At 39.1% G+C, this 24,464-nt stretch overlaps 1 long non-coding RNA gene and 1 pseudogene across 1 annotated transcript; both read right to left on the reverse strand.

Annotated features, from left to right (window-relative positions):
• Nucleotides 1-10,694: 10,694 nt before the first annotated feature.
• Nucleotides 10,695-19,778, reverse strand: LOC148155945 (uncharacterized). Its single transcript, XR_015764818.1, has 2 exons — nt 19,080-19,778; nt 10,695-10,908 (listed from the first exon to the last, which is right to left on the reverse strand). It is a non-coding gene; the product is annotated as an uncharacterized LOC148155945 (long non-coding RNA).
• Nucleotides 19,779-21,727: 1,949 nt separating this feature from the next.
• Nucleotides 21,728-22,619, reverse strand: LOC148155946 (uncharacterized; annotated as a pseudogene).
• Between the last annotated feature and the right edge of the window lie 1,845 nt (nt 22,620-24,464).

The raw sequence follows: 24,464 nt of genomic DNA on the forward strand, positions 1-24,464 counted from the left end.
CACGAAATTAATACCTACATTTCTAAGTTTCACTGAGTTAACCCTCCTGTTATGTTGCGGGTATTATTAGTAAGTATAGTAAGTATTTTTTCTGCATGAAACTTTTTCTATTTGTCTTAATAGGTGCACTCTGTGTATAAAATGAAAATGGTTCATTTTACACACTTGCAGCCCCCCCTAGGTCCATTTGTTACAGACGTACTGTTATGGGTCAATTTGACCCGGCATACAAGTTGAAGGGTAAAAAGGTTAAAACAATGTCCAATTCTATTTGTTTCCTTGCACCTATGAGACATATTTCACCACACACACACAAACACCACACCACACATGCATGAACACACACACATACACACACACACACACACCACACACACACAAACCCACTCTTTCACTATTCTCTTTACTTCACTAGGAAGCTGCCAGAAAGCAGGTGTTCATGCAACTTTTGACAGGAACCTTTTCTGTTCCTGTGGACAAACTCCACCCACACTGAGTGGACACTCAGCAGAAGTGGGGGGGGGGACATAAATACTCTCTGCAAGGGAGTCCTAAACGCATTACACACTGAAGGTACATGTAATATCGTCACTGTTGGAGATCAGGAAATGAGCAGCAGGAAATAAAAAGATGACAACCATAGAAGCTCTGGAACTTCTTGTTGATCATGCCAGGATGGCAGTAATTCACATCACAAACATCAAGTCAGTCTTTGAGCTACTCATGCCTAGTGCAATACAGAAAATCATTGTTGAAATGACAAGTCTAAAAGGAAGGCGAGTTTTTGGAGAGAACTGGAAGGAGCTGGACCAGATGCATTTACATGCATATTTGGAGGTCCTCATTCTGACCAGAGTTTTCAAGTCAAAGGATGAATCAACAGCCAGTCTAAGGGATGCAGAGACAGGCAGGGTAATATTATGGGCCATAATGTTTCTGGAGACTTTTCTCCAGAGTAATCTGATTTGATAATCGACAGACAAGACAAACTAGCAGCTAATAGAACAGTGTGGAACATGTGGGTTGTAACTTCTCCTGTCCTATAATCAATGTCACAATAGGTGGAAGATTTGTGGCATTCATAAAGATCACCGCTGGCATTCAGAGGTCGCTGCTCATTTACGCTATATATGCCTTCCACACCAGCTAAATATGACATAAAAATCTGGGCAGCATGTGATGAAAAACCCAGTTATGTTTTGGACATGCAGGTTTAAACTGGAAATCCACTTGGAGGATCATCTTCAGGACTCATTTGTCTTGATTTTAGTCAGCAGGTCAATTTGACCCAGGGCAGAATAGTGTCTCAAGTTCAATTATAAAGATGACCCCTTCAAAAAAAAATCTAAATGTAATATAATTTTTTTTTTCAAAAAGTCACTTTCAAAGATAATTAGTGTTATTTTGTGTTTAGGTTTTTCAGTGGCCATAAAAAAAATGTAAGTCACATTTTTTTATGTCCGAATGAGTAAATTGTTGTCATTGATCCTTTATTTGTGAGGAATAAAAAACATAATTGCACAAATATTGATTGAAATGGTTAGTATAGGAGTTAATCAGACACAAAAAAGATTTGGAGGATTTTTTTGGTTTCTGACACTATAGAACACTATAGAACTCCCCGGGTCAAATTGACCCGCGAACATTATTGCTGTACCTCAAAAGTGAACATAACAGGAGGGTTAACGCGGCTATGGATGACATGTAAAAGATTAGTCTTTTTGTCCCCCAGCGTTGTATGACTGCGCGAAATTTCCGTAAGTCCAATAACATGCATGGTGTCTATGAGTCGTAAGTCAGTGCCTCACCAGCAATGCACCTCACCGCTCGTCACTGTTGAGGACTCAGGATTTTAAGACCACAACTGCGGAAATATCACAAAATTGCCAGCATATTGTCCAGTTTATTTGTCTACATCTTTGTTTTCACTGGAAAAAGCAGTCTAAATTAAAGACTGTGTTTTTATCAACAGCCTGAATTAGCCAATTATTATTTCAATAGTCGAATCGTCAGGATTAATCCGATTTCTTGTTTCTGTCATGATTTGCGGTTGTAGGGGTGGTGAGGTAGATGAGGTGGACCCAGGTTGAAGTGAGAGAATTGATTATTTAATGATAAGTGATAAAATACACAATCCAAGCAGCACAGGAAAGGAGCTCAGACGCTGATAGCAGCTGGTTAATATTTCCCAGGCAGCACAGGTGAGCAATGAACTCTCACACTGGTAGCAACAGGTTGAAGACAACTGACAACAGACACAACTTGAGACAGAATAGAGAGGACCCGACAAGGAAACAAGAGACACAGGTGGGTGGGATTAAATACACAGGGGATTAATCAAGGAAACAAGACACAGCTGGGATCAATCAAGGGGTAGACAGGACTCAACTGACACAGGAACCTAAATAAACACAAAAAACTCAAATCCTCACAGTTTAACCCTTGTGTTTACAAATGGGGTCCAACCGATCCCACACCCATATCACTTGTATCATTTGCCTCAGTCCTCACATGCACAAGGGTTAATTAAGCCTGATCAGATATGCATAAATTAACTTCATTGTGCAAAAACTTTAGACTGTCAGACTCATAGATTTAAAAAAAAAAACTTATTTAGTTTTTGCCATTTGTTATCTTTTTTGTTTTGATAAAACCAGCCTTATTTCTGTTTCTAATGGGATATTTGTGTGCAGAATTAAATCAATACAATAAGGAATAACAATAACATTACAAAATGTGGAAAAAGGAAACGTCAATATCTTTCTGGGTGAGAGGCAGGGTACACCCTGGACAATCCGCCAGTTTGTCGCAACACAGAGACAGACAGGACACACAACCATGCACACACACACCTTGGGAAAATTTAGAGAAACCAACCAATTAACCTGACAGTCATGTTTTTGGACTGTGGGAGGAAGCCAGAGTACCCAGAGAGATCCCACCATGCATAGGGAGAACATGCAAACTCCATGCAGAAAGACCCCAGGCTGGGAATCGAACCCAGAACCTCCTTGCTGCAAGGCAACTGCGCCACTGTGCAGCCCACCAGGATCATAATAACCCATTATTTATCCAAATATTTTGTACACATACAACATTTTGTATTGAACTACAAAGTATTCTTCAAATAAATAAAGCCAATGCTGTACGCAGTTTCCATTAATAAATATCACAAAAATAATTCTAAATGAATTAAGTACTGCAATACCAGTTAAAAAACACTGACTGCACTGGCCCCTGTGGTAAATTTGGTGTAGAACAGTGTTTCTCAGCCCTGGTCCTCACCGCCCCCCTGCTCTGCATGTTTTAGATGTGCCTCTATTCCAGAACAGCTGATTCAAATGATTGCATGACCATCAAGTACTGCAGAGGCCTGTTAATCACCCAGACATACAATTCAGGTGTGGCAGAAAGGAAACACCTAAAACATGCAGGACAGGGGGGCCTGAGGACCAGGGTTGAGAAACACTGGTGTAGAATCAGCCTCTAAAGAAAACAGTAAAGACCATTATACATTTTTTTGTCAGCTATAAGGGGGTAAACTTGTATCATCAGCACCTTTATTCAGATGGCAATTTGCAATGCCAACTTCAAAATCAGTGAATCACCCCTCTATATTAACATCCTGTTAACTTGTCAATATTTTATGGCTGAAGTCTATTATGCATTGCCAAAACAAGAATTAAAAAAGGAGACACAACTAGCATATATGCACCACAGATCTAGAGCCATGACAGGTGACAAAATGTCATGTTTACTGTTGCTTGATTTACAGTTGGTGATATTTTACTATATAAAGCACTTTGAACTTCCTGCTTGCTGAAATGTACAAAACAAATGAACTTGAACTTAAAAAACATAAACCAGAAGTAAATAATACATATTATAAAAGCTTAAGCAAATTGCTACTTTTATTTTACATCTAGTCTTGATGTTTTTCTTTTTTGTTCTTGTTTTTAGATGACAACATGTAAACTCACAAACCTGACTATATTTATAATATAATATATGTTTGTACTGTATTAACAGGCTAAAAAGGAGGGCTAAACTACAGCTGTGATCATTGGAGTGATGGAAACAGATGATCCAAACACAAAAGAAGTCCTTCTGGAGAATGATGAGACCTGTGTGATTTCCGGTGCTCTGTGGCAGCCATTTGATGCTGAGCTGGAGAAAGGAAGAATAGTGGCAAAGAAATCATAAAAATAATCAAACACTGATTTCATTGTTTATCCATTCATTTTCTTTACACCCTTGTCCCTTATTGGGGTCAGGAGGGTTGCTGGTGCCTATCTCCAGCTAACATTCCGGGCGAGAGGTGGGGTCACCTTGGACAGGTCGCCAGTCTGTCGCAGGGCAACACAGAGACACACAACCATGCATACACACACTCACACCTAGAGGCAATTTGGAGAGGCCAATTAACCTGACAGTCATGTTTTTGGACTGTGGGAGGAAACCAGAGAAAACCCACGCATGCACAGGGAGAACATACAAACTCTATGCAGAAAGAACCCAGAACCTTCTTGCTACAAGGCTCTACCAACTGCACCACTGTGCAGCCTGATTTCATTGTTTAAAAAAATGTTAATGTTGCAGTTTTCTATGTCTAGACCTAATTAAGTAAGATTAAAGTTGAGTTTAAAAAATACATTTTGGGGTTTAAGACATGGCTTAATCTGTTTTGCATACAGTTTCATAGGTATTAATAGTTCGATACTTTTCAGTTTTGATATGCTTTTGCCATAGACTCAAATTGCTTGTAGAGATAAGTGCACCATTTGGAAATGAGCAACATATATTTGTTTTCATATGCCATTTAATTGCTCATATTTTAACTTTCCTACTTAAGCACAGCTTGATTGACTAAAAATTACCCTTGTGTAACTTGAAATAGCATAACTGTGATGTACTTTGCACTGTGTCCTATATTTATGTAAGATTGATACCAAATTTGGCTAGATTCCTCTTCATTAATCTGTGCCTTAGAATACAACCAGTATATCGATCTACAGGTTTCATTGAAGGTTCAACTACATATTCATGACAATCTTGAACCATTGAAATATGCTGATTATTGCTGTCCTGTAATATTTTTATTTCTACAAACGTCCAGTATCAAGCATTTAAGAATTAGATTTTCTCATCCTGTTTGCCCCTACACAATTAGTCAAACAATGAGCTAAATTGAGGGAAGTGGAAAATTACTAAAAGAGATATGAAGACAGAATTAAATATTAGAGTTGAACATGCCACCTCGAATTTATGTAACTAGTCCAAAACACCTTAACCATTACTGCACATTGTAAATTCATTCCTATTTCTTATGTAAATATTGTCAAAATTTTCAAAACTGTCATAAAATTGTTACTTATAAAATGACAAAATTGCTGTAGTACATATCAAAATAATGTTTTCCCCACAAGGTAATTTAAAAATGGCTCTTTGAATTGTAAATGTTGCTAAACCTTGCTTTAGGTGCATACTTGATAAAAACATTTTTAAGAAAAAGCCCCCCACAATTTTCTTTGTGTTAACTGTGGCTGCCATCGGCGGCAGTTATACAGTTTGGTTTAATTTAATGATTTTAAGTTGATGTAAAATATTTTATGTTTATTATAAGTTGTGCAAAGGTTACCGGAGTGGAACCAATGTTAATTTGCTGTTTCGTTTAGGCACATATTTTTAGTTACACGCCACACTCTGTAGAGGGCAGCATGCTTTATTTTCCTTTGTTGATGGAGAGATTTGGTGAGGCACCGAGACTCGTGTAGCTGGGTTACAAAAAGAAGCTACACGGAGTTTTGTTACTAACCCTTTCAGGTTGAAGCGGCCAATGAGGTACACATTTTTGTATTTTAGTTTTGTTTGTAAATTGAATGTTTATTTTAAGAATTTGTCGAGTTTGTTAGCCACGTGTTGGATCACGTAATGAGTCTGTTTTTGTAAGTCAAGCCACTTTATTGTAAATGTTTTACCGTAGTTTTCTTTATGTGAATGTCTTTCTTTCTGTAAAATGTATTTTATGTCTTTTGTATAGTTCTCACGGCATAATTATTAAATGCCAGTAACTATTATTGAGGATTAGAAAGGTGGCTATACTCTTAAATATCTAAGTAAAAGAAATAACGCACAGAGACGTAGTTCTTGCTGCTAGGCCATAGACGAGCTGGAGATTTATTACACTTCCACGGCTTCCTCTTTACAGTTTCTTCAGTTCAATACAAAATCTTCATCATCATCGTCTTGTCACAAAAAATCTCCTCGAAGTCTTAATCTCGACCTGTTTTATACTTTTCCATCTTCATCAGTGTGTGTTGGAAAGTTTCAACCAATGGCGTGCAACTGTTGTTTTGCAGAAAGATTCTGGCACGCTTTATACTGAGTGTGTATTGGACGACCTTTAAAATATTTTGGACCTCACGAACTCAACATCTGCTCCATTTCAGAATTGCTGAATAGAACAATTTATCTCAAATTGTTGATTTTATCTTGCACAAACAGACATCCTTTCCAGTAAATTCTGGCTCCATTTGCGCTTTGCACGCAAATGGAAGGAAAGAATTTGGTCAGGTTGACCTGGTGCGAAGCCAAAGTCTTCGCCGAGGCGCCAGTGTCATTTTTCCGCCAAACAACTCCTTAGATAGTATTTCCGCTCTTACATAATCCCCCCTATTCCGCTTTCAAGTGGAATCCTAATTAACCTTAGCAGTTGTTTGGTTAATTGCTATACTAAGTTTACATATCTACCTGTGAGTACAACTCTGTATATAAACCTTAGAAATATATATAGAAGTCACTTAAAAGTGAAATAAAATGAATAGTGGGGGCAACATTGTTTCATGAGTTACTGTAACTAATACAACAATTCCAATACATTGATTAAACATTGCTTGGTCATTGCTTCCATGATTGTTCTTCCATCTGTATAAGGTCGAAAAACCCTGTTGGCCTTTTGTTGCTTTCCAGGGAAAAAATTACCTTATGGCCCCCGCTCGCCATGGGCGACCACCAGTATTCCATAATCTGGCACAAATGTAACACAATCATGGATCCACAGTGACCAAAATCATAGATATACATGGTAACAATAGTACTTCAACATTGATACATAATCTTGATGACAATTATGAAGAAGTGTCCATGACGCACATATAATCAGAGTGATTGTGTGATTTAAATGCTAATCATAATGATCAAAGTATTGGTCGCTTAATGCTTGTGCTCATCCACGCTCTCTTACATTATCATTCATACTCACATTCTTGTTCATACTGTCTCACACATTCATTCTCATTCACACGTGTTCCTAGTGTGTTAACTATGTGTGGGCCACCCGTGTTGTATTGTATATAAAGTGTATAAACTATGTGTAATGAGTATGTGTAATGGTGTATGCAAACAGTGTCTTTTTCATGAGTCCGTTTATTCCAACCCAAGTTTGACTTCATTTCCCTTGAACCTTTTAGATCTTTCAACATTCCATAAGCCATTTTAATTCAGGCATCAATTGTCCTTGAGCTCAGCAGTCCTTCGAATCGGTCATAGGTTCACTGGTCCGGGCGGCCTTGTGCTTAGTCCGTCTGATGTTTACCGTCCTTGGTCATCCATCTGTATACAGTCCCTACAATCCATTTCCTCATGATAGGGATCACACAACACACAAGCAGAAAAATAACAATTAGTATTACTACCAGTGTTATTCCTATTTTAACTACAAAGGCTCCCCATTCACCTAAAATTTCCTCCAGACTTTTCCATGACCAAGTGTTCTTTCCTGCATTTTCTTTGAATTCCGATTTCAGTTTCTTCAACTTAGTCATTACTGCTCTAAATGTACCTTTTGGCGAGGTATTCATAGGGATATAAGTACAGCATTCATTAGCAAACATATGGCAAACTCCTCCCATATTGGCTAAGATCCAATCTAATGCTTGTCTGTTTTGTTTTGCCATTCTACTTGTTTCATGGAGTTGTTCTCCTAGGGCCATAAATCCTTCAACTGTAAAGTTGATCATTCTCTGTTGATTGTAATAAACATAGTTAATCCATTCAACATTTTTGTTAATTGTGATCCAAGGTAAGATAGATTCAAAACCTGCGCGAAGTTCATGTTGCGCTTTGAATTCATCTGGAATTCCTCTTGGTTGACCTATAAGATTTAAATATACTCCTTCATTCAACCCATAATCCCCCAGGCTTCTACGAAGCCTTGTTTTATTGTTGTGCATTCCTACTAAGTCTTTAACTCCTTCATACACTAGGGTTACTGGTAATTTCATTCGTACAAGAGCACAAAGGCCTACCCATTTTAGGGGCAAAGTGTTGATCAAAACGTCATCACCACACATCCAGTAACTGTCTGCTACCGGATATGTTTGATCACCAAGAAAAAATAGTGTGGGGATAGTCCTAGTTATATTTACACATTTTTGTTCTTTATAGTCCGGATTTTGATACCAGACAGGAGTTTTGACAAATATTGGTGTCATCTTAGCATGTTTGAACCAAGATAAAACCCAAGTAACATTACATTGAACCGTGGTATTACCTACATGTGTTCCTCCGTTATTTTCAAATCCGCCATTTGCAAAACATTCATATTCCGCATCATAATCTACCTCATAATTTACTGGAGGACCAGACTGTGTAGTGGTAATATTAAATTCTGCACAAACAGTTTCAAACTTATAACCTGCCCAGTTGTCTAAATAACGGTGTGATTTACGTGAACCATATAATAATCTACAGTTCATACCACACATTGGTAGTTTAAAGAATGAAACTACATCTTTTTCAGGAACAAATTTACCTTCCTTACATATTTGTTGTTGTCTTAGTGCACATTCTGAAGATGTGTATTTCTCTGGAATAACAATTGGTGCTGCTCCAGGAGCAGCTGTACAAACTAGGCAGTCATTTTTTGTTAATTCCTTTGCAGTATACCAAGACCAAGTGTACCAGGTGTTCTGAATCGCTCTTTGCCAAAGTGGATCTCCTCTTGGCCGGAAGGAGGGCCATTTAATGTCCCTTAATGTATGCGTTGCTCTGGGAGCTACTTTAGCGTCCTGTCTTTCATTGTAGAACGTATCTAAACCGCCATGATATTCATGACAACCTTCTTTTTCAGAACATCCATATCTACCTGAAATTGACTTATTAGCCAATTGGTCTTGTGCCGGTGTGGTTTGAATAACATCTAAATTTTCACTGTTATCGATTTCATTATTAACTCTTGTTGCTACGGTAACATATTTCTGTGTTTGAGGTGTCACAATCTGCTCATTTCTAGTGTTTGCGTTTTCTCCTGGAACTCTTGGTGTTACAAGAACCTTTGAGGGTGTTGTCACATCAATTAAGGTTGTTGGTTTAGTGACTAATTTCCTAATTGGGTTTGGTTTCGAAGGTCTTTGGGTGGATAAGGCTTTTGTAGTTAAGATAAACTGAACTTTCACAGCTGTCACATCTTTTACTGGTGGAAAATCCTCATCATCTTCATCCTCCTCAATAATTTTCATGGTTGTATGAGCTGCGCTGACAACAGGTTTGATTGTTTTAACAGTGGTAATTGGTGTAGCTGTTGTAATGGTTTTGACCGTTGCTTCTGGCCTGGTAGTGTAGCTAATAAGCGTTAAGCAGTTACTTACTGCTGTCTCTACATCTGGTAATTTCCAAATTACCCTGATTTCTTCTATTACACCATTGGTAATTTTTATTTCGTATGATTTATCCATTCGAAAGGCTAAAACATTTGCTTCAATTGTCCAACCACAAGTCGTTTTTGTGACTTGTAAATTACATTTTGTGTCATTTTGGTCTTTGACTAAGACATTACTCTCCAAATTCATGAACCATCTACACATCTCTCGACGATCTCTGTTGAACACTATCCTTGAAAGTATTAGTTCCCTTCCTAACATGCTGTCACCAACATCATCAATTGAAATATGTATTTTGACTCTGTCATTAATAATTTCAACAGTACCCTCTTTCTTCGTGTCTAATACTCGTCTTAAAGTGCCTTTACCTGTTATCGAAGTATTAGATTCGATGTTTGTCATTATCATATCATGTTTAAACTCACCGTCTGCACTCCACTGTTTTCCCATTTTCACTTCAATGTCAAAGCCGTCATCTTTAATGTACATAATGATTAAACATTGATCTGTAATGTATCTTTCCCCCTGCTTTTTAAGAGCTCTGCCACACAGTTTCCGGTTGGCATAGCTCACATGGGCTTCATACTCTGTTTTTGAATTATTCTGAAATTCGGTATCTGTTAAACTTGCTGTCCATTTCCATTGTAAGTGCACATATCTAGTTTTACGAATCAATTTTGTGGGTACATTTAAATTGACACTTGCTGGAAAGAACACTGGTATGTACTTGTCTGGATTTCTATAAGTTGTGTGATACTTATCTTTGTCATTGGGGATGGATCTTGTGTTGTGAACAGTCATCGTTGAATCACCGTTTGTCCCCCCTGGAGGCTGTCTTTGAGTCCATTCTCTGTCACTGTGGTTCGTCGTGGTTGGTTTGGTCCATAGTGTCGGCTGCAGATTGTGTAAGTTCGTCTTTGCCGTCACTGCTGCTTGGTTCACCACTTCTGTCAATATCCACAGTTGGACAGTTATCAGTATCAGTCTCATCGCTGTGAGGCTTCTGCTCATTTTCTTTGTGAAACTCAAGTCTCATTTTGTCTTTATTTTGAACTTTAGTGCAATGAGTCAAATGATGCCAAGTGGTACTTCCTTCTACTTGGACAGCCGTTGGGGTTGCTCTCTTGACTTCATAAGGTCCTTCCCATCGGGCCTCATGCCATCTCCGTCTGTACACCTTGATGTACACCAAATCTCCAGGTTTCACCGGTGGTTCCCACACCGTCGACTCTGGACTTCTGGATTTTTCCTGCAAATAGATAGCTCTATGGATAGCAGTTAGTTGTTCAACATAGTCTTTCAACTCAGTTTGCAATTGCTCAAGGGGAGGTCCCTTGAAAGGTAACCTCCATTGCGGCACAGGCATAGGTCTGCCAGTCAGCATTTCATGCGGTGTTAAATGCGTGCTTCTGTGCATTTGCATGCGATAGCTCATTAATGCTAGTGGCAAAGCATCTACCCAGTTTAGTTTAGTTGATGCACAAATTTTCCGAAGCTTTGCTTTCAACGTGGCGTTGATGCGTTCCACCATTCCCTGGCTCTGAGGGTGGTAGACTGCGCCAAAACGTTGTTTGATCTGTAGCTTTTGCAAAATGCCTTTAACAACTTTTTGTACAAAAGCCGAACCATTGTCTGAACTGATTTCAGATGGAATTCCAAATCTTGGAATTACTTCTCTTGTCAAAAATTTGATAACTGTGTCTGCTCCTAAGGTTTTTGATGGTACTGCTTCGACCCATCGACTGAAACGATCAATTATCACCAACATGTACCTTTTACCTTGAACTGGTTTGAGCATGTCTACATAATCTATCACCAGGTGTTTGAAAGGTCCGTCTGGAACTGGAATGTGTCCAATACCTGGCTTTATGCCTTTCCGAGCATTGTTTTCGGCACATATTTCACACTGGCTTAGAATTTCATCCACCATGTCTTGCATGTATGGAGACCAGAAACCTTGTTTTTTCAATTTGTCCATGACTTTTCCTCGGGCACAGTGGTCTAAGCCATGGGCTTCTGAGACCAATAATGTTAATAATGCTACTGGTGCTATTAGTAGGCCTTGGTGTGACCTCCATAAGCCATTTTCACTCATCGTAGCACCTCTTCGTGCCCAAAGATCACGTTCACTGTTACTTGCTTGTTGTTGCATCAAAATGACATCTTCCGGTGTTACAGCTGGTTCTAAAGCTATCACAGGTGCCAAGATAGCCATTTGGCTCCTGGACGCCATTTTTGCTGATTCATCAGCCATGTTGTTACCTCTCACAACGATGTCATTGCCTTTGCGATGTGCTTGACACTTGATCACTGCCAGCTTCGAAGGAAGCATCATGGCAGCAATTAATTCTTTCAGTTGTGCTTCGTGCTGCACTGGGGTTCCGTCTGCTCTTTTGAAACCTCTTTGTTTCCAAATTGCGGCAAATAAAAAGCATACGCCGTGGGCATATGCTGAATCAGTGAACACATTTGCGACTTTTGACCTAGCCATTTTACAGGCTTCAGTTAATGCTTTAAGTTCCGCAAGTTGTGCAGAACATGGTTGGTCACATCTTTCAGCTTTGATGGTTACAAAATTTTCACCTATTTGTTGTACCACTGCAAAACCTGCGTGGTTTCCTAGGTGGTCTCTGAAACATGACCCGTCAACAAAGTATGTGACTTCTGCGTCAGGCAATGGAGTGGATTCCAAATCAGGTCTGAGTCTTGTGTATTTCATTGTTTCTGCTACACACTCATGTGGTTCTCCGTCACAATCCAAAGGAATCACATTTGCTGGATTGTTGGTGATACATCTTTGAATAGTTATGTCAGGGTATGTCAGAAGTAGCATATACTGCAAACTTCTTGCTTGTGTTACGACAAACTTTCCTAGATTTATTAACTCTGCGATTTTGTGGTGAGTTAATATTGTAACTGGATAACCCATTGTTATGGTTGAAGCTTTTTCATAAGCATGGTAGACTGCTGCTAGCCCCTGATAACATGGTGGCCAGCCTTGTGCTACATTGTCCAACTTTGTGCTGTAATAAGCAATTGGTTGTTTTCTTCGACCTGTACATGTTTCTTGCATCAAAGCTGCTGTGACATACATGTCTTTTTTGTTCGCAACATATAGGTAGAATGGTTTGTCATAGTTTGGAACTGCTAGTGCAGGTGCACTCTGCATTTCACATTTTAGAGATTCAAATGCTACTTTTGCTTCTAAAGTCCAATTTATCAGATTCTTTTGGTTTTGATGACCTGGTTCTTTCATGAGTTCTCTGAGTGGTGCTGTTTTTTCTGCATAACTTTCTATCCAATCAGCATTGAAACCTGTCATACCGAGAAATGTCATCATTTCTCCAACCGTGGACATGGAGCTTTGCTGACACCCTCTAGTTGAGAAGGTGATATGCCAATGCTCCCTTCTGAGAGTTGTCTACCCAGGTATTCTACCTGTGTCTGACAATACCGTAATTTGTCATTGGAGGCTTTGTAACCTCCTTCAGCCAGTCTTTCAAGGACTTTTATCGAATCCTGATGGCAATCATCCAATGTAGGTGACGCAATTAGAATGTCATCAACAAATTGTAGCAATGTGCTATTTATTTCCAATCCTTCTAAGTCCTGTCTGAGTGCTTGATTGAACAAATGAGGGCTGTGTTTGAAACCTTGGGGTAATCGGGTGTAGCTGTACTTCTTACCTCTGTAGGTAAATGCGAACAGGTATTGAGATTGTTCCGCTAAGGGAATGGTGAAAAATGCTGAACAAAGATCAATTACTGTGAAAAATTTTGCTTCAGCAGGGATTGCGGTTAAAAGTGTGTGTGGGTTGGGCATTTCTGCCGATGATCTGTCTTCTACTACATCGTTTATTGTGCGAAGGTCATGTACCAGGCGATACTTTGACTTATCTGCTTTCAGAACTGGAAAAATTGGCGTATTGCATGGACTTTCAATTTCCACCAACACTCCTGCTGTTAACAATCCTTCAATGGTTTTGCTGATTCCTTCTTCTGCTTCTGGTTTTAATGGATATTGAGGACGAAATGGAAGTTTAGCATTTGGTTTCAGTTCAACTTTAAATGGGTTAGCTGATTTCACTAATCCCACATCTGTTTCATGTTTTGACCATACTGATTCAGGAACTAGCTTTAACATGTCCTGCATTAATGGGTTTTCAACTGACTCATCTTTTTCTTCTGTTTGTTTTGTGTCATTAATCGGTACTGTTACCACCTGTGGTTTTGCTGTCATAGTAGTTTCACTTATTATTTTAATCATTGTTGCATCTTCTGATTGGAAAATTAATGGGCTTTCTGTCTGTTCCCATTTAATCTGTGTTGCAATTTTCATCATTGGTCCAAGATCTTTGGCATGAAAGTTTTTATTTACAAACAAGGTTATGTGGGGTACAGATTCTGCAACGTTGTACCATTGTGAAATGAAATCATTAATTTCTACATTTAGCGCTGCTCCTTGTCTCCCAACAATGATATATTGGGACTCAAGGTTCACCGCTTCACCTTGTGTTTCCTTGTCCCATTGTTCTTCAAACTCTGTACTTTTTGAAATGTCATAGTACATTGTGCAATGATAGTCTAGAAATGGTTTCTTAGCTTCTGGAATTTGAATTTGAATGTACTGTCCCCATTTGGAAATTACCTCTTCAATAGAGTTATTAATGTCTCCAAGCCAATAAACTTTGGCTTCATGTTGTTGCATGAACATTTGAAGATCCACACCTTCTTTTTCAACATACACACCTTGAGGAGAACACCAGATTTTTATTTTTAATTTGCATAGAGCGTCTCTTCCCAACAGGTTTATTGGGGTTTGATCAGATACCAAAATTGGTATTTTTATTTCATTGTCATCTGTTGTAAGTCGAACAGGAGCTGTCATTTGGATTAATTGTCTTGTTCCCGAGAACCCTATTGTTGATACAAATTTATCAGACATGGGGAGATGCGTTGCATAGTTTGGACTTACACAAGTGTAAGCTGCTCCTGTATCGACCAACATTGGAGTTTCTCTGTTTTCAATTTGAATTTTCAATATTGGTTCATCGTCAGCACCTGTAGTTAGAATTGGGTACTGACTCTCTCCCCTAGGGTCCTCTGGGCATCCCTAGTATCCAAAATTTGGTGGATTGTATTGAGCTGATGAATTTTGTTGAACTGGTGGATCGTATGGGACTCCTTGAGGATCGTATGGAGTTCCCTGTTGATTGTATGGAACTGCTTGGTGATTGTATGGGGCTGTCGGTGGACCTGGTCTGGCTCTGCCACGCGGCCGTCTTTGGAAAGAGTTGTCACCATTTCGGCACTGGTCAGCACGATGTCCAAAACAACCACATGTCCAGCATGCTCCGGGTGTTCTGGGCGGACCGCCTCGTCCCCTGTTAGGCCATGAAGGGCTTCTTTGCTGCCTTCCTCGAGGCACAAATGGACGTGAGTTCCATGGTTGTGAATAAATATTCACCACTGGTTGAGAAGGCTGAGTCATTTGCGAAGTTGGAGTATACATCTGTGGCGCTGAATTCACAGAATTAGGAAGGTTGGCTACATTTGGGGCGGGATGCTGGTCCCCCCTTACCACTGCAGCTTGGGTCTTAGTCTTGTTTTTTCCTTGAAGTTCTCCAAGCTGTAATTGAGCCAATTTCCTTTGGATGTTTTTGTCTTGGTCAGTGCGTTTTTGTTCATCTTTTCGGTATTTTTCTATTGTGTGTACCACATGATCACGAAATTCTTTGTGTGGCATAGACATCAGAGCCACCACCTCTTCAAGTTTGGTGCGCACTGGCTCAGGCATTACATCCACCAATGACTTTCGAAACACACCTGCAATCATTGGGTACTCGTCAACATCAAACTCCATTATTTCGTTCCACCTTCTCAACTGCCTGGCGACGTAGGATGCTGGATTCTCCGAGTCACCAATTGGTTCCGCTTTCATGTTCTTAGGGTCCACTTTGTTTGGAAATTCTGCCCTCAAGGCTGCCCAGATCATTGTCCGGCATGCATTTAGTTCAATCCCGTCTGCTCTTTCTTGTAGCATCCAGGGATGATCCTTCAAAATGTTCTGCATGGTGGGAATTCCAACAACTTTTGCTAGAATGGCTTTGATGTCTCCAAGTGCCAGGATTTTGCCAACTGTCTCTTCTTCTAGTGCTCTTATCCATCTTCCTGCACCATTATGAATGTCCGGCAACCGCGAGACTAACCCTACCAGATCCATCGAGGCAAATGGCAAATATTGAGCAATATCTCCTTTTAATATGATTGGTAATTGTTTTGAGGGGTCATAACGATCAGGTTTGCGTATGTCAGGTCTGGATCTCAAATCGTATTCTTTTTGGTTTGGGGCTTTTTGTTCTTTGACCGGAGTGCTTGTACTTGGACCAGCCATTGCTCCGTCTTCACCATTATCACATCTTGACTCTGTTTCAGCTAATCGTACAAGGCCTTCATCAATTTCTTCCTCTATTTCCTGTATCTGTGTTTGGTTTGCTTTACGTTCTATATTAAAGACTTCTGGGCCTAACTTTAACCAATAAGCATCTCCGCTTCTGCGTCTTTTCAGATGACCCGCGTAGCCATCAAAAAATTTATTATTATTACTTCCAGCGTAGCAGTCAAGAATTTTAATATTTCCAACTGTCCGTGTTGTGGAACATCCGGCACCAGAGGTTTGACTTCTGGGTTTGATTGGCGGTAATGATGTGTCATATCTGCCAGCTGGCTTATAGCCATCTGCATTTGCATATGACGTTGGTAGTTCCATGCTTTTTGAGTGCTTATTATTTGTGCTACTGTCTGTAGCACTTGTGCTCGTCTGTGGTGCACCTCTGGGTGGAGCTGGTGTTTGAACCACTGTTGATCGTGGTGTGTGCCCTGTAGAGGGTCTGTCTAATTGAGTTTCCATCTCATTGTTTTTACCTTGTTTAATGTCCCTAATTTGATCATCATTCCTGTATCCAAAATCACCTGTGATATTCAGAACTCCTGTCAGGGCTGGATACAACCCAGCAGGGTTCATTTGATCATCGTCTGGTTTTTCATAATTATTTTTTAGCTCAATTACCTGCTGCTTTAAGTTTTTCCGGTATTTTTCACCTTCTTCCTTGAATAGTTGTAAAATGTTTAATTCTAGTTCTCTTTTGGCTTGTCTTTTCTTTCCTTTGTTTTTTGCTTTGTAGTCTGCAATCCGAGTTTCCATCTGTTCACAAAGAGATAAGTCAAAGCTCCCATTTTCTGGCCATGGGCATGGAAGTCCTTGCGTTCTCTTTTGCCACTTCTTAGAAATTTTTGGAATTTGAGAAGCATATTCTGGGTTTTTTGAACCAATAATGACAATAGGTATGTTGCTCATCTTGCTTATTTAGCAGTTGTCTGTTAGAATTCTGTCTTTTGCAGTTTTGTTGTCCTTTAACTTTTTAATTTTTCCAATTTAGTAAAAAATAAGTTGATTTTTAGTTAGTTATTCTTATAATATTTTTTCCTTGTAGTATTATTGCTTATAGTTGCTATATATTGTTACATGTGTTAAGTATTCTTCAATAAGTGTAACTGTTAACCAAGTTTTTTACAGTTATTCAACTCTATTTACAGTAAAATATACATTTGAAAAATGTTTAACATAGTTCAGTGTCACAGAAACAATGATTATTTGGATAAAAGTCTGTATTATGTGAGTCAACGCAAGGTTTTAGGCTTGGACCTGTTCACCGTTGTAAGCAGAGGAGAGAAAAAAGGAAAAACTAAACTTCAGTCTGCTTCAGTCCGAAATGAGCAAAGGTGGGGGCCAACTTTGCGTAATAGGAAGTGGGCCGTCTTAAATACTATGGACTACAAATGGGTGTTAACCAAAGAATGGTCTCAGTTCACGACAGATCCGGGACCGAATGACGTGTTGTGGAGAGAGAGAGAGAGAGAGAAAGAGAGAGAGAGAGAGAGAGAGAGAGAGAGAGAGGGAGAGAGAGGCAGAATAGGGGCAGAATAGGGGCAGGGCAAGAGAGAAAGGGTGAGGGAGGAAAGAGAGTGAGGAAGGGAGGTCAAGGGATAGGGAGAGAAGGGGTGGGAGGGAAAGTTCGTGTGTGTGTTTCTGGGAATTCAGCCAAGAAACTCTTTTCTTTCTCCCAACTTTTCTGAAATATAGCAGCGAGATATGGATATTTCCTATCTATATTGCACAGCATAAAATTAGACGTTACAACAGCGTTAACAATTGCAGTCAAAATGAAGACCAAATTTCAACTTTAATACAGAGCACGGCGGCTTCTAATGCTCAACATTACTTTGAAAGCAGTCAGTTATTTAATAAGCCAAAAAGCCAAAAACATGCACATTTCAGATTTTTACAATATATACAGGCATGCCAATCAAATACTTACACAATAGACAACATACATTCCCAATTATTCAGCATTCATCTCAGCAACAATCATTCCATTTGCATTTCTACTCCTTATTCTTTCCTTACTCCTTCTCCTCCCCGGGGATTCTAGTTAGTGTAATTATATTTATTAATATATTTATTATAAATATATAAATTTAGTTGGCTGTTTAGCCGCTGTCCAATTTTAATGTGTGCACACAATTAATTATATTAGGACTTCAGTTATTTTAGCCAAGGCTGACAGAAACACTTAAACTCCTCACCAAAAACTCAAAGAAATGAAAGAACAATTACTGCAGTTTAACTCACAAAGTAATCTGTAAAACTCTATTTTCTTCACTTGAACTTCTTTATTCACTTTTTACTCATTTTCAACTCTATTTCAGGCCACACATCATCTCATGGAGGACTTTGGTTTCTCCCACCAGACGAGCTTTTTGCTCTCTTCGTGGATGGGATATGTCGTGGTCACTCCTCGGAGAAAAACACGTTCCCTCCGCTAAGGAAACTCCGCTGTCTCTCTCATGGAGACATTCGGTGGTCTCACAGAGAAAAGAAGAACTGTCCTCTCCTGGCCTCTTCTTATTCTTATTCTTTGTTTTTATAGCGCTTTTCACAGAGATCCCAATCTCTCTTCGTGGCTCAGCTGGTTTAATGTTAAAGTTAAGCTTCTTGGCCTCCTGCCAAATTTAACAAATCGTGATATATTATTTATTAGTCAGCTCAATGAAAGTGCCTGCTCAGAAGAACTACACCAGATTGGCTGATATATGGTAACTTATAATGGAAGAAAATTCCTTGTTACCGTCACCAAAACGGGTGAGACCAGACTGAAAAAGTGCTTATTTTCCAAGCTGCATGTTTCCAGAATGTATGAGATACCTATGAGTCTCAGATTTTTGGCAGCTCGTTCTTTGCGCAAAGAAATTACTCGCCTATGGTAAGCAGAAAGAACTTAATCACTCTTTTTAGCACTTCAGACCGCCAGCAGACAGGAAACCGTTCTGTTTTTAACAAGTAAAAGAGATAAAAGCTTACCTCTTTCCTGTGATTGGGCCCAGACGGCTCCCGTCCGCAGTCAGGCTGAAGCGAGTCACCTTCCTTCTCCTGGTTGTTCAATTGTTCATTCAAACGTCGGGGTCACCACTTTTATTGAGGATTAGAAAGGTGGCTATACTCTTAAATATCTAAGTAAAAGAAATAACGCACAGAGACGTAGTTCTTGCTGCTAGGCCATAGACGAGCTGGAGATTTATTACACTTCCACGGCTTCCTCTTTACAGTTTCTTCAGTTCAATACAAAATCTTCATCATCATCGTCTTGTCACAAAAAATCTCCTCGAAGTCTTAATCTCGACCTGTTTTATACTTTTCCATCTTCATCAGTGTGTGTTGGAAAGTTTCAACCAATGGCGTGCAACTGTTGTTTTGCAGAAAGATTCTGGCACGCTTTATACTGAGTGTGTATTGGACGACCTTTAAAATATTTTGGACCTCACGAACTCAACATCTGCTCCATTTCAGAATTGCTGAATAGAACAATTTATCTCAAATTGTTGATTTTATCTTGCACAAACAGACATCCTTTCCAGTAAATTCTGGCTCCATTTGCGCTTTGCACGCAAATGGAAGGAAAGAATTTGGTCAGGTTGACCTGGTGCGAAGCCAAAGTCTTCGCCGAGGCGCCAGTGTCATTTTTCCGCCAAACAACTCCTTAGATAGTATTTCCGCTCTTACACTATCGAAGAACGCCTTGTGTCCGTTTTCTGCCTGGAGGGAGTTATATATACAGCTGCTAAACACGCCAAGAGACCATGTAACAATGTGGAACACATGTAACACAATTTTAATTGTAATATGGTCTTGTGCAGATTAAGTACACAAAACCAATATTGCAATATTACTAATTCAACATTCCAGCACAAATGTATATATGCACAGTTTTTACATTTGAGGCAATGGCTTATCTGAGGAATTACATAACAGACTTTTTTTTTACATGTTTGTTTAGGTCAATCACACCTTCTTTGTTACTTTTTGATAGGGGAAAGACTTGCATATAGCTGATGCATATCTTCCCTTCTTCCTCAACTTTCCACTGCTCTTTTCTCACTTGAAATAAATGCACATACAGGTTCAAATGTAATTAGGTTTTTAATGTATAAATCATTATTTTAAATATATTAATAAAATACAGTCTTTGTAATGGGACATCTGTTACAACCCATAACCATATTGGAATAATATAGACCAGTACTTATAGGTTTCTTAACACGAGGAACATATTTATCATAGATTCCTTCCGTGGAAACTGTAACATCACTTTTGCAATAATTAAAGGGCAGTATCATCTGAAGTGTCACCCCTCATAAAGGCAGAATTAGGCTTGGGGGTAAGATATATCCTAAAATTAAAAGTAACATTATGCATCATACAGATGTTTTTAGGTATGCTGCTTGTGCATTGACAAAAAAAGCTAATTTTTAAGTGAATTACCTTTTCTTGGAGTTGTTTTTTCGAGTCCTTGTACTCTTTCAAAAGTGCTGTGTGGGTGCTGGTAGCAAACAACAATGTCATCCAATTTGTTCATCCTTCCTGAAGTGAAACGGATATGTTTCAGGTCCCACTGGCTTTCCTCCATTATGCCCTGTGTTCTGTTGTCGATAGTGATGTTCTGAAAGTGACTTACAATAAACATGTAAAGATTACAAAAGCTTTATACCTGAAGCACTATTAAAATTAGTCATTTCAAATATTGTAATACCTGTCTCTTACGGCTTTTAAGAAAGCTGTTGTTACGACCCGTCTAGGGGGGGTCAGGTCACAACATGAAGGATCCACACTCATTGTTAGTGTAATTAACCTTACGACGCCGGTCGTAACAGCTGTATTTTTTTGAGTAATCCTCATATGGCTGACTATTTCCATGATGCCCAAGGTCACCTTAAATCAAGCAGTATGCAAAGAATATTTAGCAGAAGTAGTATCAAACGCTTTAGGCATTACAAATGTGGATTGCTTTATTACAAACCAAGCATTATCCCTGTCCAGAGACCGGCGTATGGCAGCAGGTACTTTGTGACATGTTTCATCAAGCCTTTGCAGAAGTAGACATTTGGTTCACAAAATGTCACCAAATATCCAGGGCAGCTCTGTCAACCACGTCGTGGTAATGCTTGGCAAAGTAGTTTTTTCCCTTGATTTCCTAATTTAATTGCAGAAGTACATGTACTGTAATGTTAATTAAACAAAGTAACTGTGTGCTATGACTTCTTAGTGAAGGAGGGACACTCAGTGAGGTTTAGGACATGTTTTAGTATCCTGTGTATATGTAACATCCTTTAGCAGTATATTAAATAATGCTACATGTAGCATATTCATTATCCTCACTTATTGTGATGAGTTCTTTAAGCATTACAAATGTGGATTGCTTTATTACATCAATCCACCTCACTCGACTAGGGCTGAGTGAGGGGCCAACCTGATATACCCTCTGGTGTGAGTGAGAATCTACGGGTTAACGGTGTTGGTCCCCAGGCTGACACTCAGAAATGTGAAGGAGACAGAGGACGCCCATAGAAAAGCTCCTCTAACGCCAGCTCGAACTGAACCTGGCCACTTCGTCGATCTTCTCAAAAGGGGTTAGGGTTAGGGGTTAGGGTCACCTGATGTCACGTTCCGGTTCACTAATGTAGGTGGAGTGAAAACACATTCTTGGCATTTTTCATGACATGGCTCAGGCAACGATGCAGCAGTGGAGCTTTTAAGTCCTGTGGTTGCTTTTCCTGCAGCAATGCTGAAGTATTGATTTATGCTTTCATGTAAGTGTTTTCTTGCAAATGTTAGGCATATAGCCTGCATCAAAACAATGGAACCATCACACATGATCATGAGTTGGGGACGTAAACCTTTGCTACCACAGTGCCGGTAAACGTCAGTATGGAATGCTTCTAAGAAATATGTGACGTGGTCACACGTTGCCACAGGGTAGAGGGGAAGCATTTTGGGTTGCGCACAACTAATTCGTATATGTAATATGGTGGACAACCTTTTTGCTTTTTAAGAATGCTGCCTGTAGCGTCAAGATATATTATGTCCTCACAGCTCCGCTCTTGGAAAATTTTGATGCTCTTAGTTGACCAGACCACAACAAAACCCCTTTGGGGTGTATCGTCATCTTCTGGAGAACGTCCTCATCATGTCTTTTTTTCTGCTTTACTGTTTTCTGAAGACTGATCATTTCATTGTTGCGTAGTCCACATTTCTTTCTCGCCTCAAATGAAATATTTTTCAGGACATCTTTAGTTGAAGCCTCATCTCTGGCGCCTATCGTTATTGTTTTGTTTTCTATTTTGATTAGGAGATTCAGGTGCATTGTTTGAGGAAGCGTGTTTTCTAGTTTTTTTGCCATGGCTTCTCTAAAATCAGCACATACTGGTCTCCTGACAGTCTGCGTTGCACGGTCTGGCCCCCTTCGAAGTTCACAGTTGCCTTCAAGTCCTTGTCGTTCGCTATTTCAACATTCGCTTTTACACGGCAGTCGTCAAATCTACAGTGACCTGTGCAACGAAACTGTGGACCAGGTTTTGTAGAGCCCAACACCTTCAGTATGTCCCTTTTAAACACAAAAGAACAGTACGGGTGTATGGACCTAATTCCTTTGCTAATGATGTTTGTCCAGTGCAATCCTTTGAATGTTTTTCTTTTTCTTTTATTCTGCACTTTGGTCCATTCGTTTTGTTCAACCCAAAAAAAACTTGACGAGCTTGGTACGTTCATCTTTACAAATGCAGCCTCAAATGATTCACCAAGTATCTCCTAACAGAAGAAAAAATATATATTAAGGATGAGCATTAAAATCTATTCAAATTTGAAAAATGTTTGCTACTCTTTCCTCAATTCAATTTTTTGAACTTTACGTATTTACAGTTATAAGCTCTATTAAAAATGATGATGTCGAGAACATTTCTTATAATTCAAAGAAAAACATAGTCTTGGTTCAGAATAGATAGAAGCACTTCCTTAGAGCTAAATGGATCTGGATATGACCAAGTCTGCATATGTCATTAAAATAGGTAAATGTTTACGTTGACAAGTAGTCGAGTTCCTTTTTTTCCAATGTGTTGTTATTGAAAGTTAATCTCCCATGCATCACATCAGATGACCTAATTAAACAAACAAAACAAAAAAAATAATCAAATGCATCTAATTACCTAGATCTTAGGCCAATCAAGAGAATTAAAAAGGTGGGTGGGGTGGACAGAGACTTACTAGGTAGTTGTTGTTCTCTCATTCCGTTTCCTCCTGTGGAGTGGATAAAGTCTCAGGCTGTAGGTGGTAGAAGTGTTGAGTCAAATCTTGTGCATTTTGTTTTTACAAGAATTGTAATATTTAGTTTGAAGAAGGCTCCACAAAATAAAACAAAAAATGTAGTTTTACAAAAATTAACCAATCCAACCTTGCATGTAATATATGCCTTCTGCAGACTATAGCGAATGTTTGAGTTGTTAGGAATTTTAAGTCCATAACAAACTGTAGCCCAGAAACTGTCATCTGAAGAGACATCGTCACCATAGGCTTCCCCTTCACTCCGTAGCTCCTCCACCTCTGGAACAATTTCTTCTGTGACTATTCTTTTTCTTTTTTTTATTATTCTGGAAATTGAACAAATAAAATAACACATAATGTTATGTTAATGAATTCGTCAAAACACTTTAAATCCATACTAGAAAATAATTATGATTGTGTTGTACTTATTCCAAACAACTTAAAATGGAAACCTCTAATGATAAAGTGAGGAGAATACAAATTGGTCAGCATATTTTAATAAAATGTATAGTGTTAAGAGAATAAAATCATCAACTTCTGGCTCATTATATTCTCTTGTGCTCCCGGATTGAATGATTCCATGCGTGGAAACAAAAGCCACACAGAGATGACGGTCAACGCTCCACATTTTCAGAGTTTATTCTAACATTTAAAAGTTTAAAATCACATCAACAACACAGACATTTCAAACACACTAAAACCATTCATTTACCTGAGACAAATAGAAAAGAAGAAGAAAGAAAGAAAGAGAAAGAAAAGCAAAGACGTCTTTGGAGAATTGCAAGAGCAAATCTGATTTGTTACTCCTGTGTCAGTGTTGTGGTACTCGAAGTTGGTCTTGGTCTTAAGACCGGTCTTAAGACCATTTTTTGATGGTCTCGGACTCGACCGCATTTGGTCTCGGTCTTGTCTCGGTCTCAGGCTCTGAGGACTCGGCATTTTATTTCAAGACCAGTCAAGACCGCAACTGTGAAAATATCACTAAACGTACAGCATTCTGTCCACTTTATTTGTTAACATTTTTGTTTTCAGTGGATGCAAAACGCACCAATTAAAATCCAAGCAACTAAGTGTTTCTGTTACTCCCCCCTCCCC

This window comes from Poecilia mexicana, unplaced genomic scaffold (assembly GCF_051168715.1).
Source record: "Poecilia mexicana isolate PSO_F unplaced genomic scaffold, ASM5116871v1 scaffold_12, whole genome shotgun sequence".
NCBI classification, from domain to species: domain Eukaryota; kingdom Metazoa; phylum Chordata; class Actinopteri; order Cyprinodontiformes; family Poeciliidae; genus Poecilia; species Poecilia mexicana.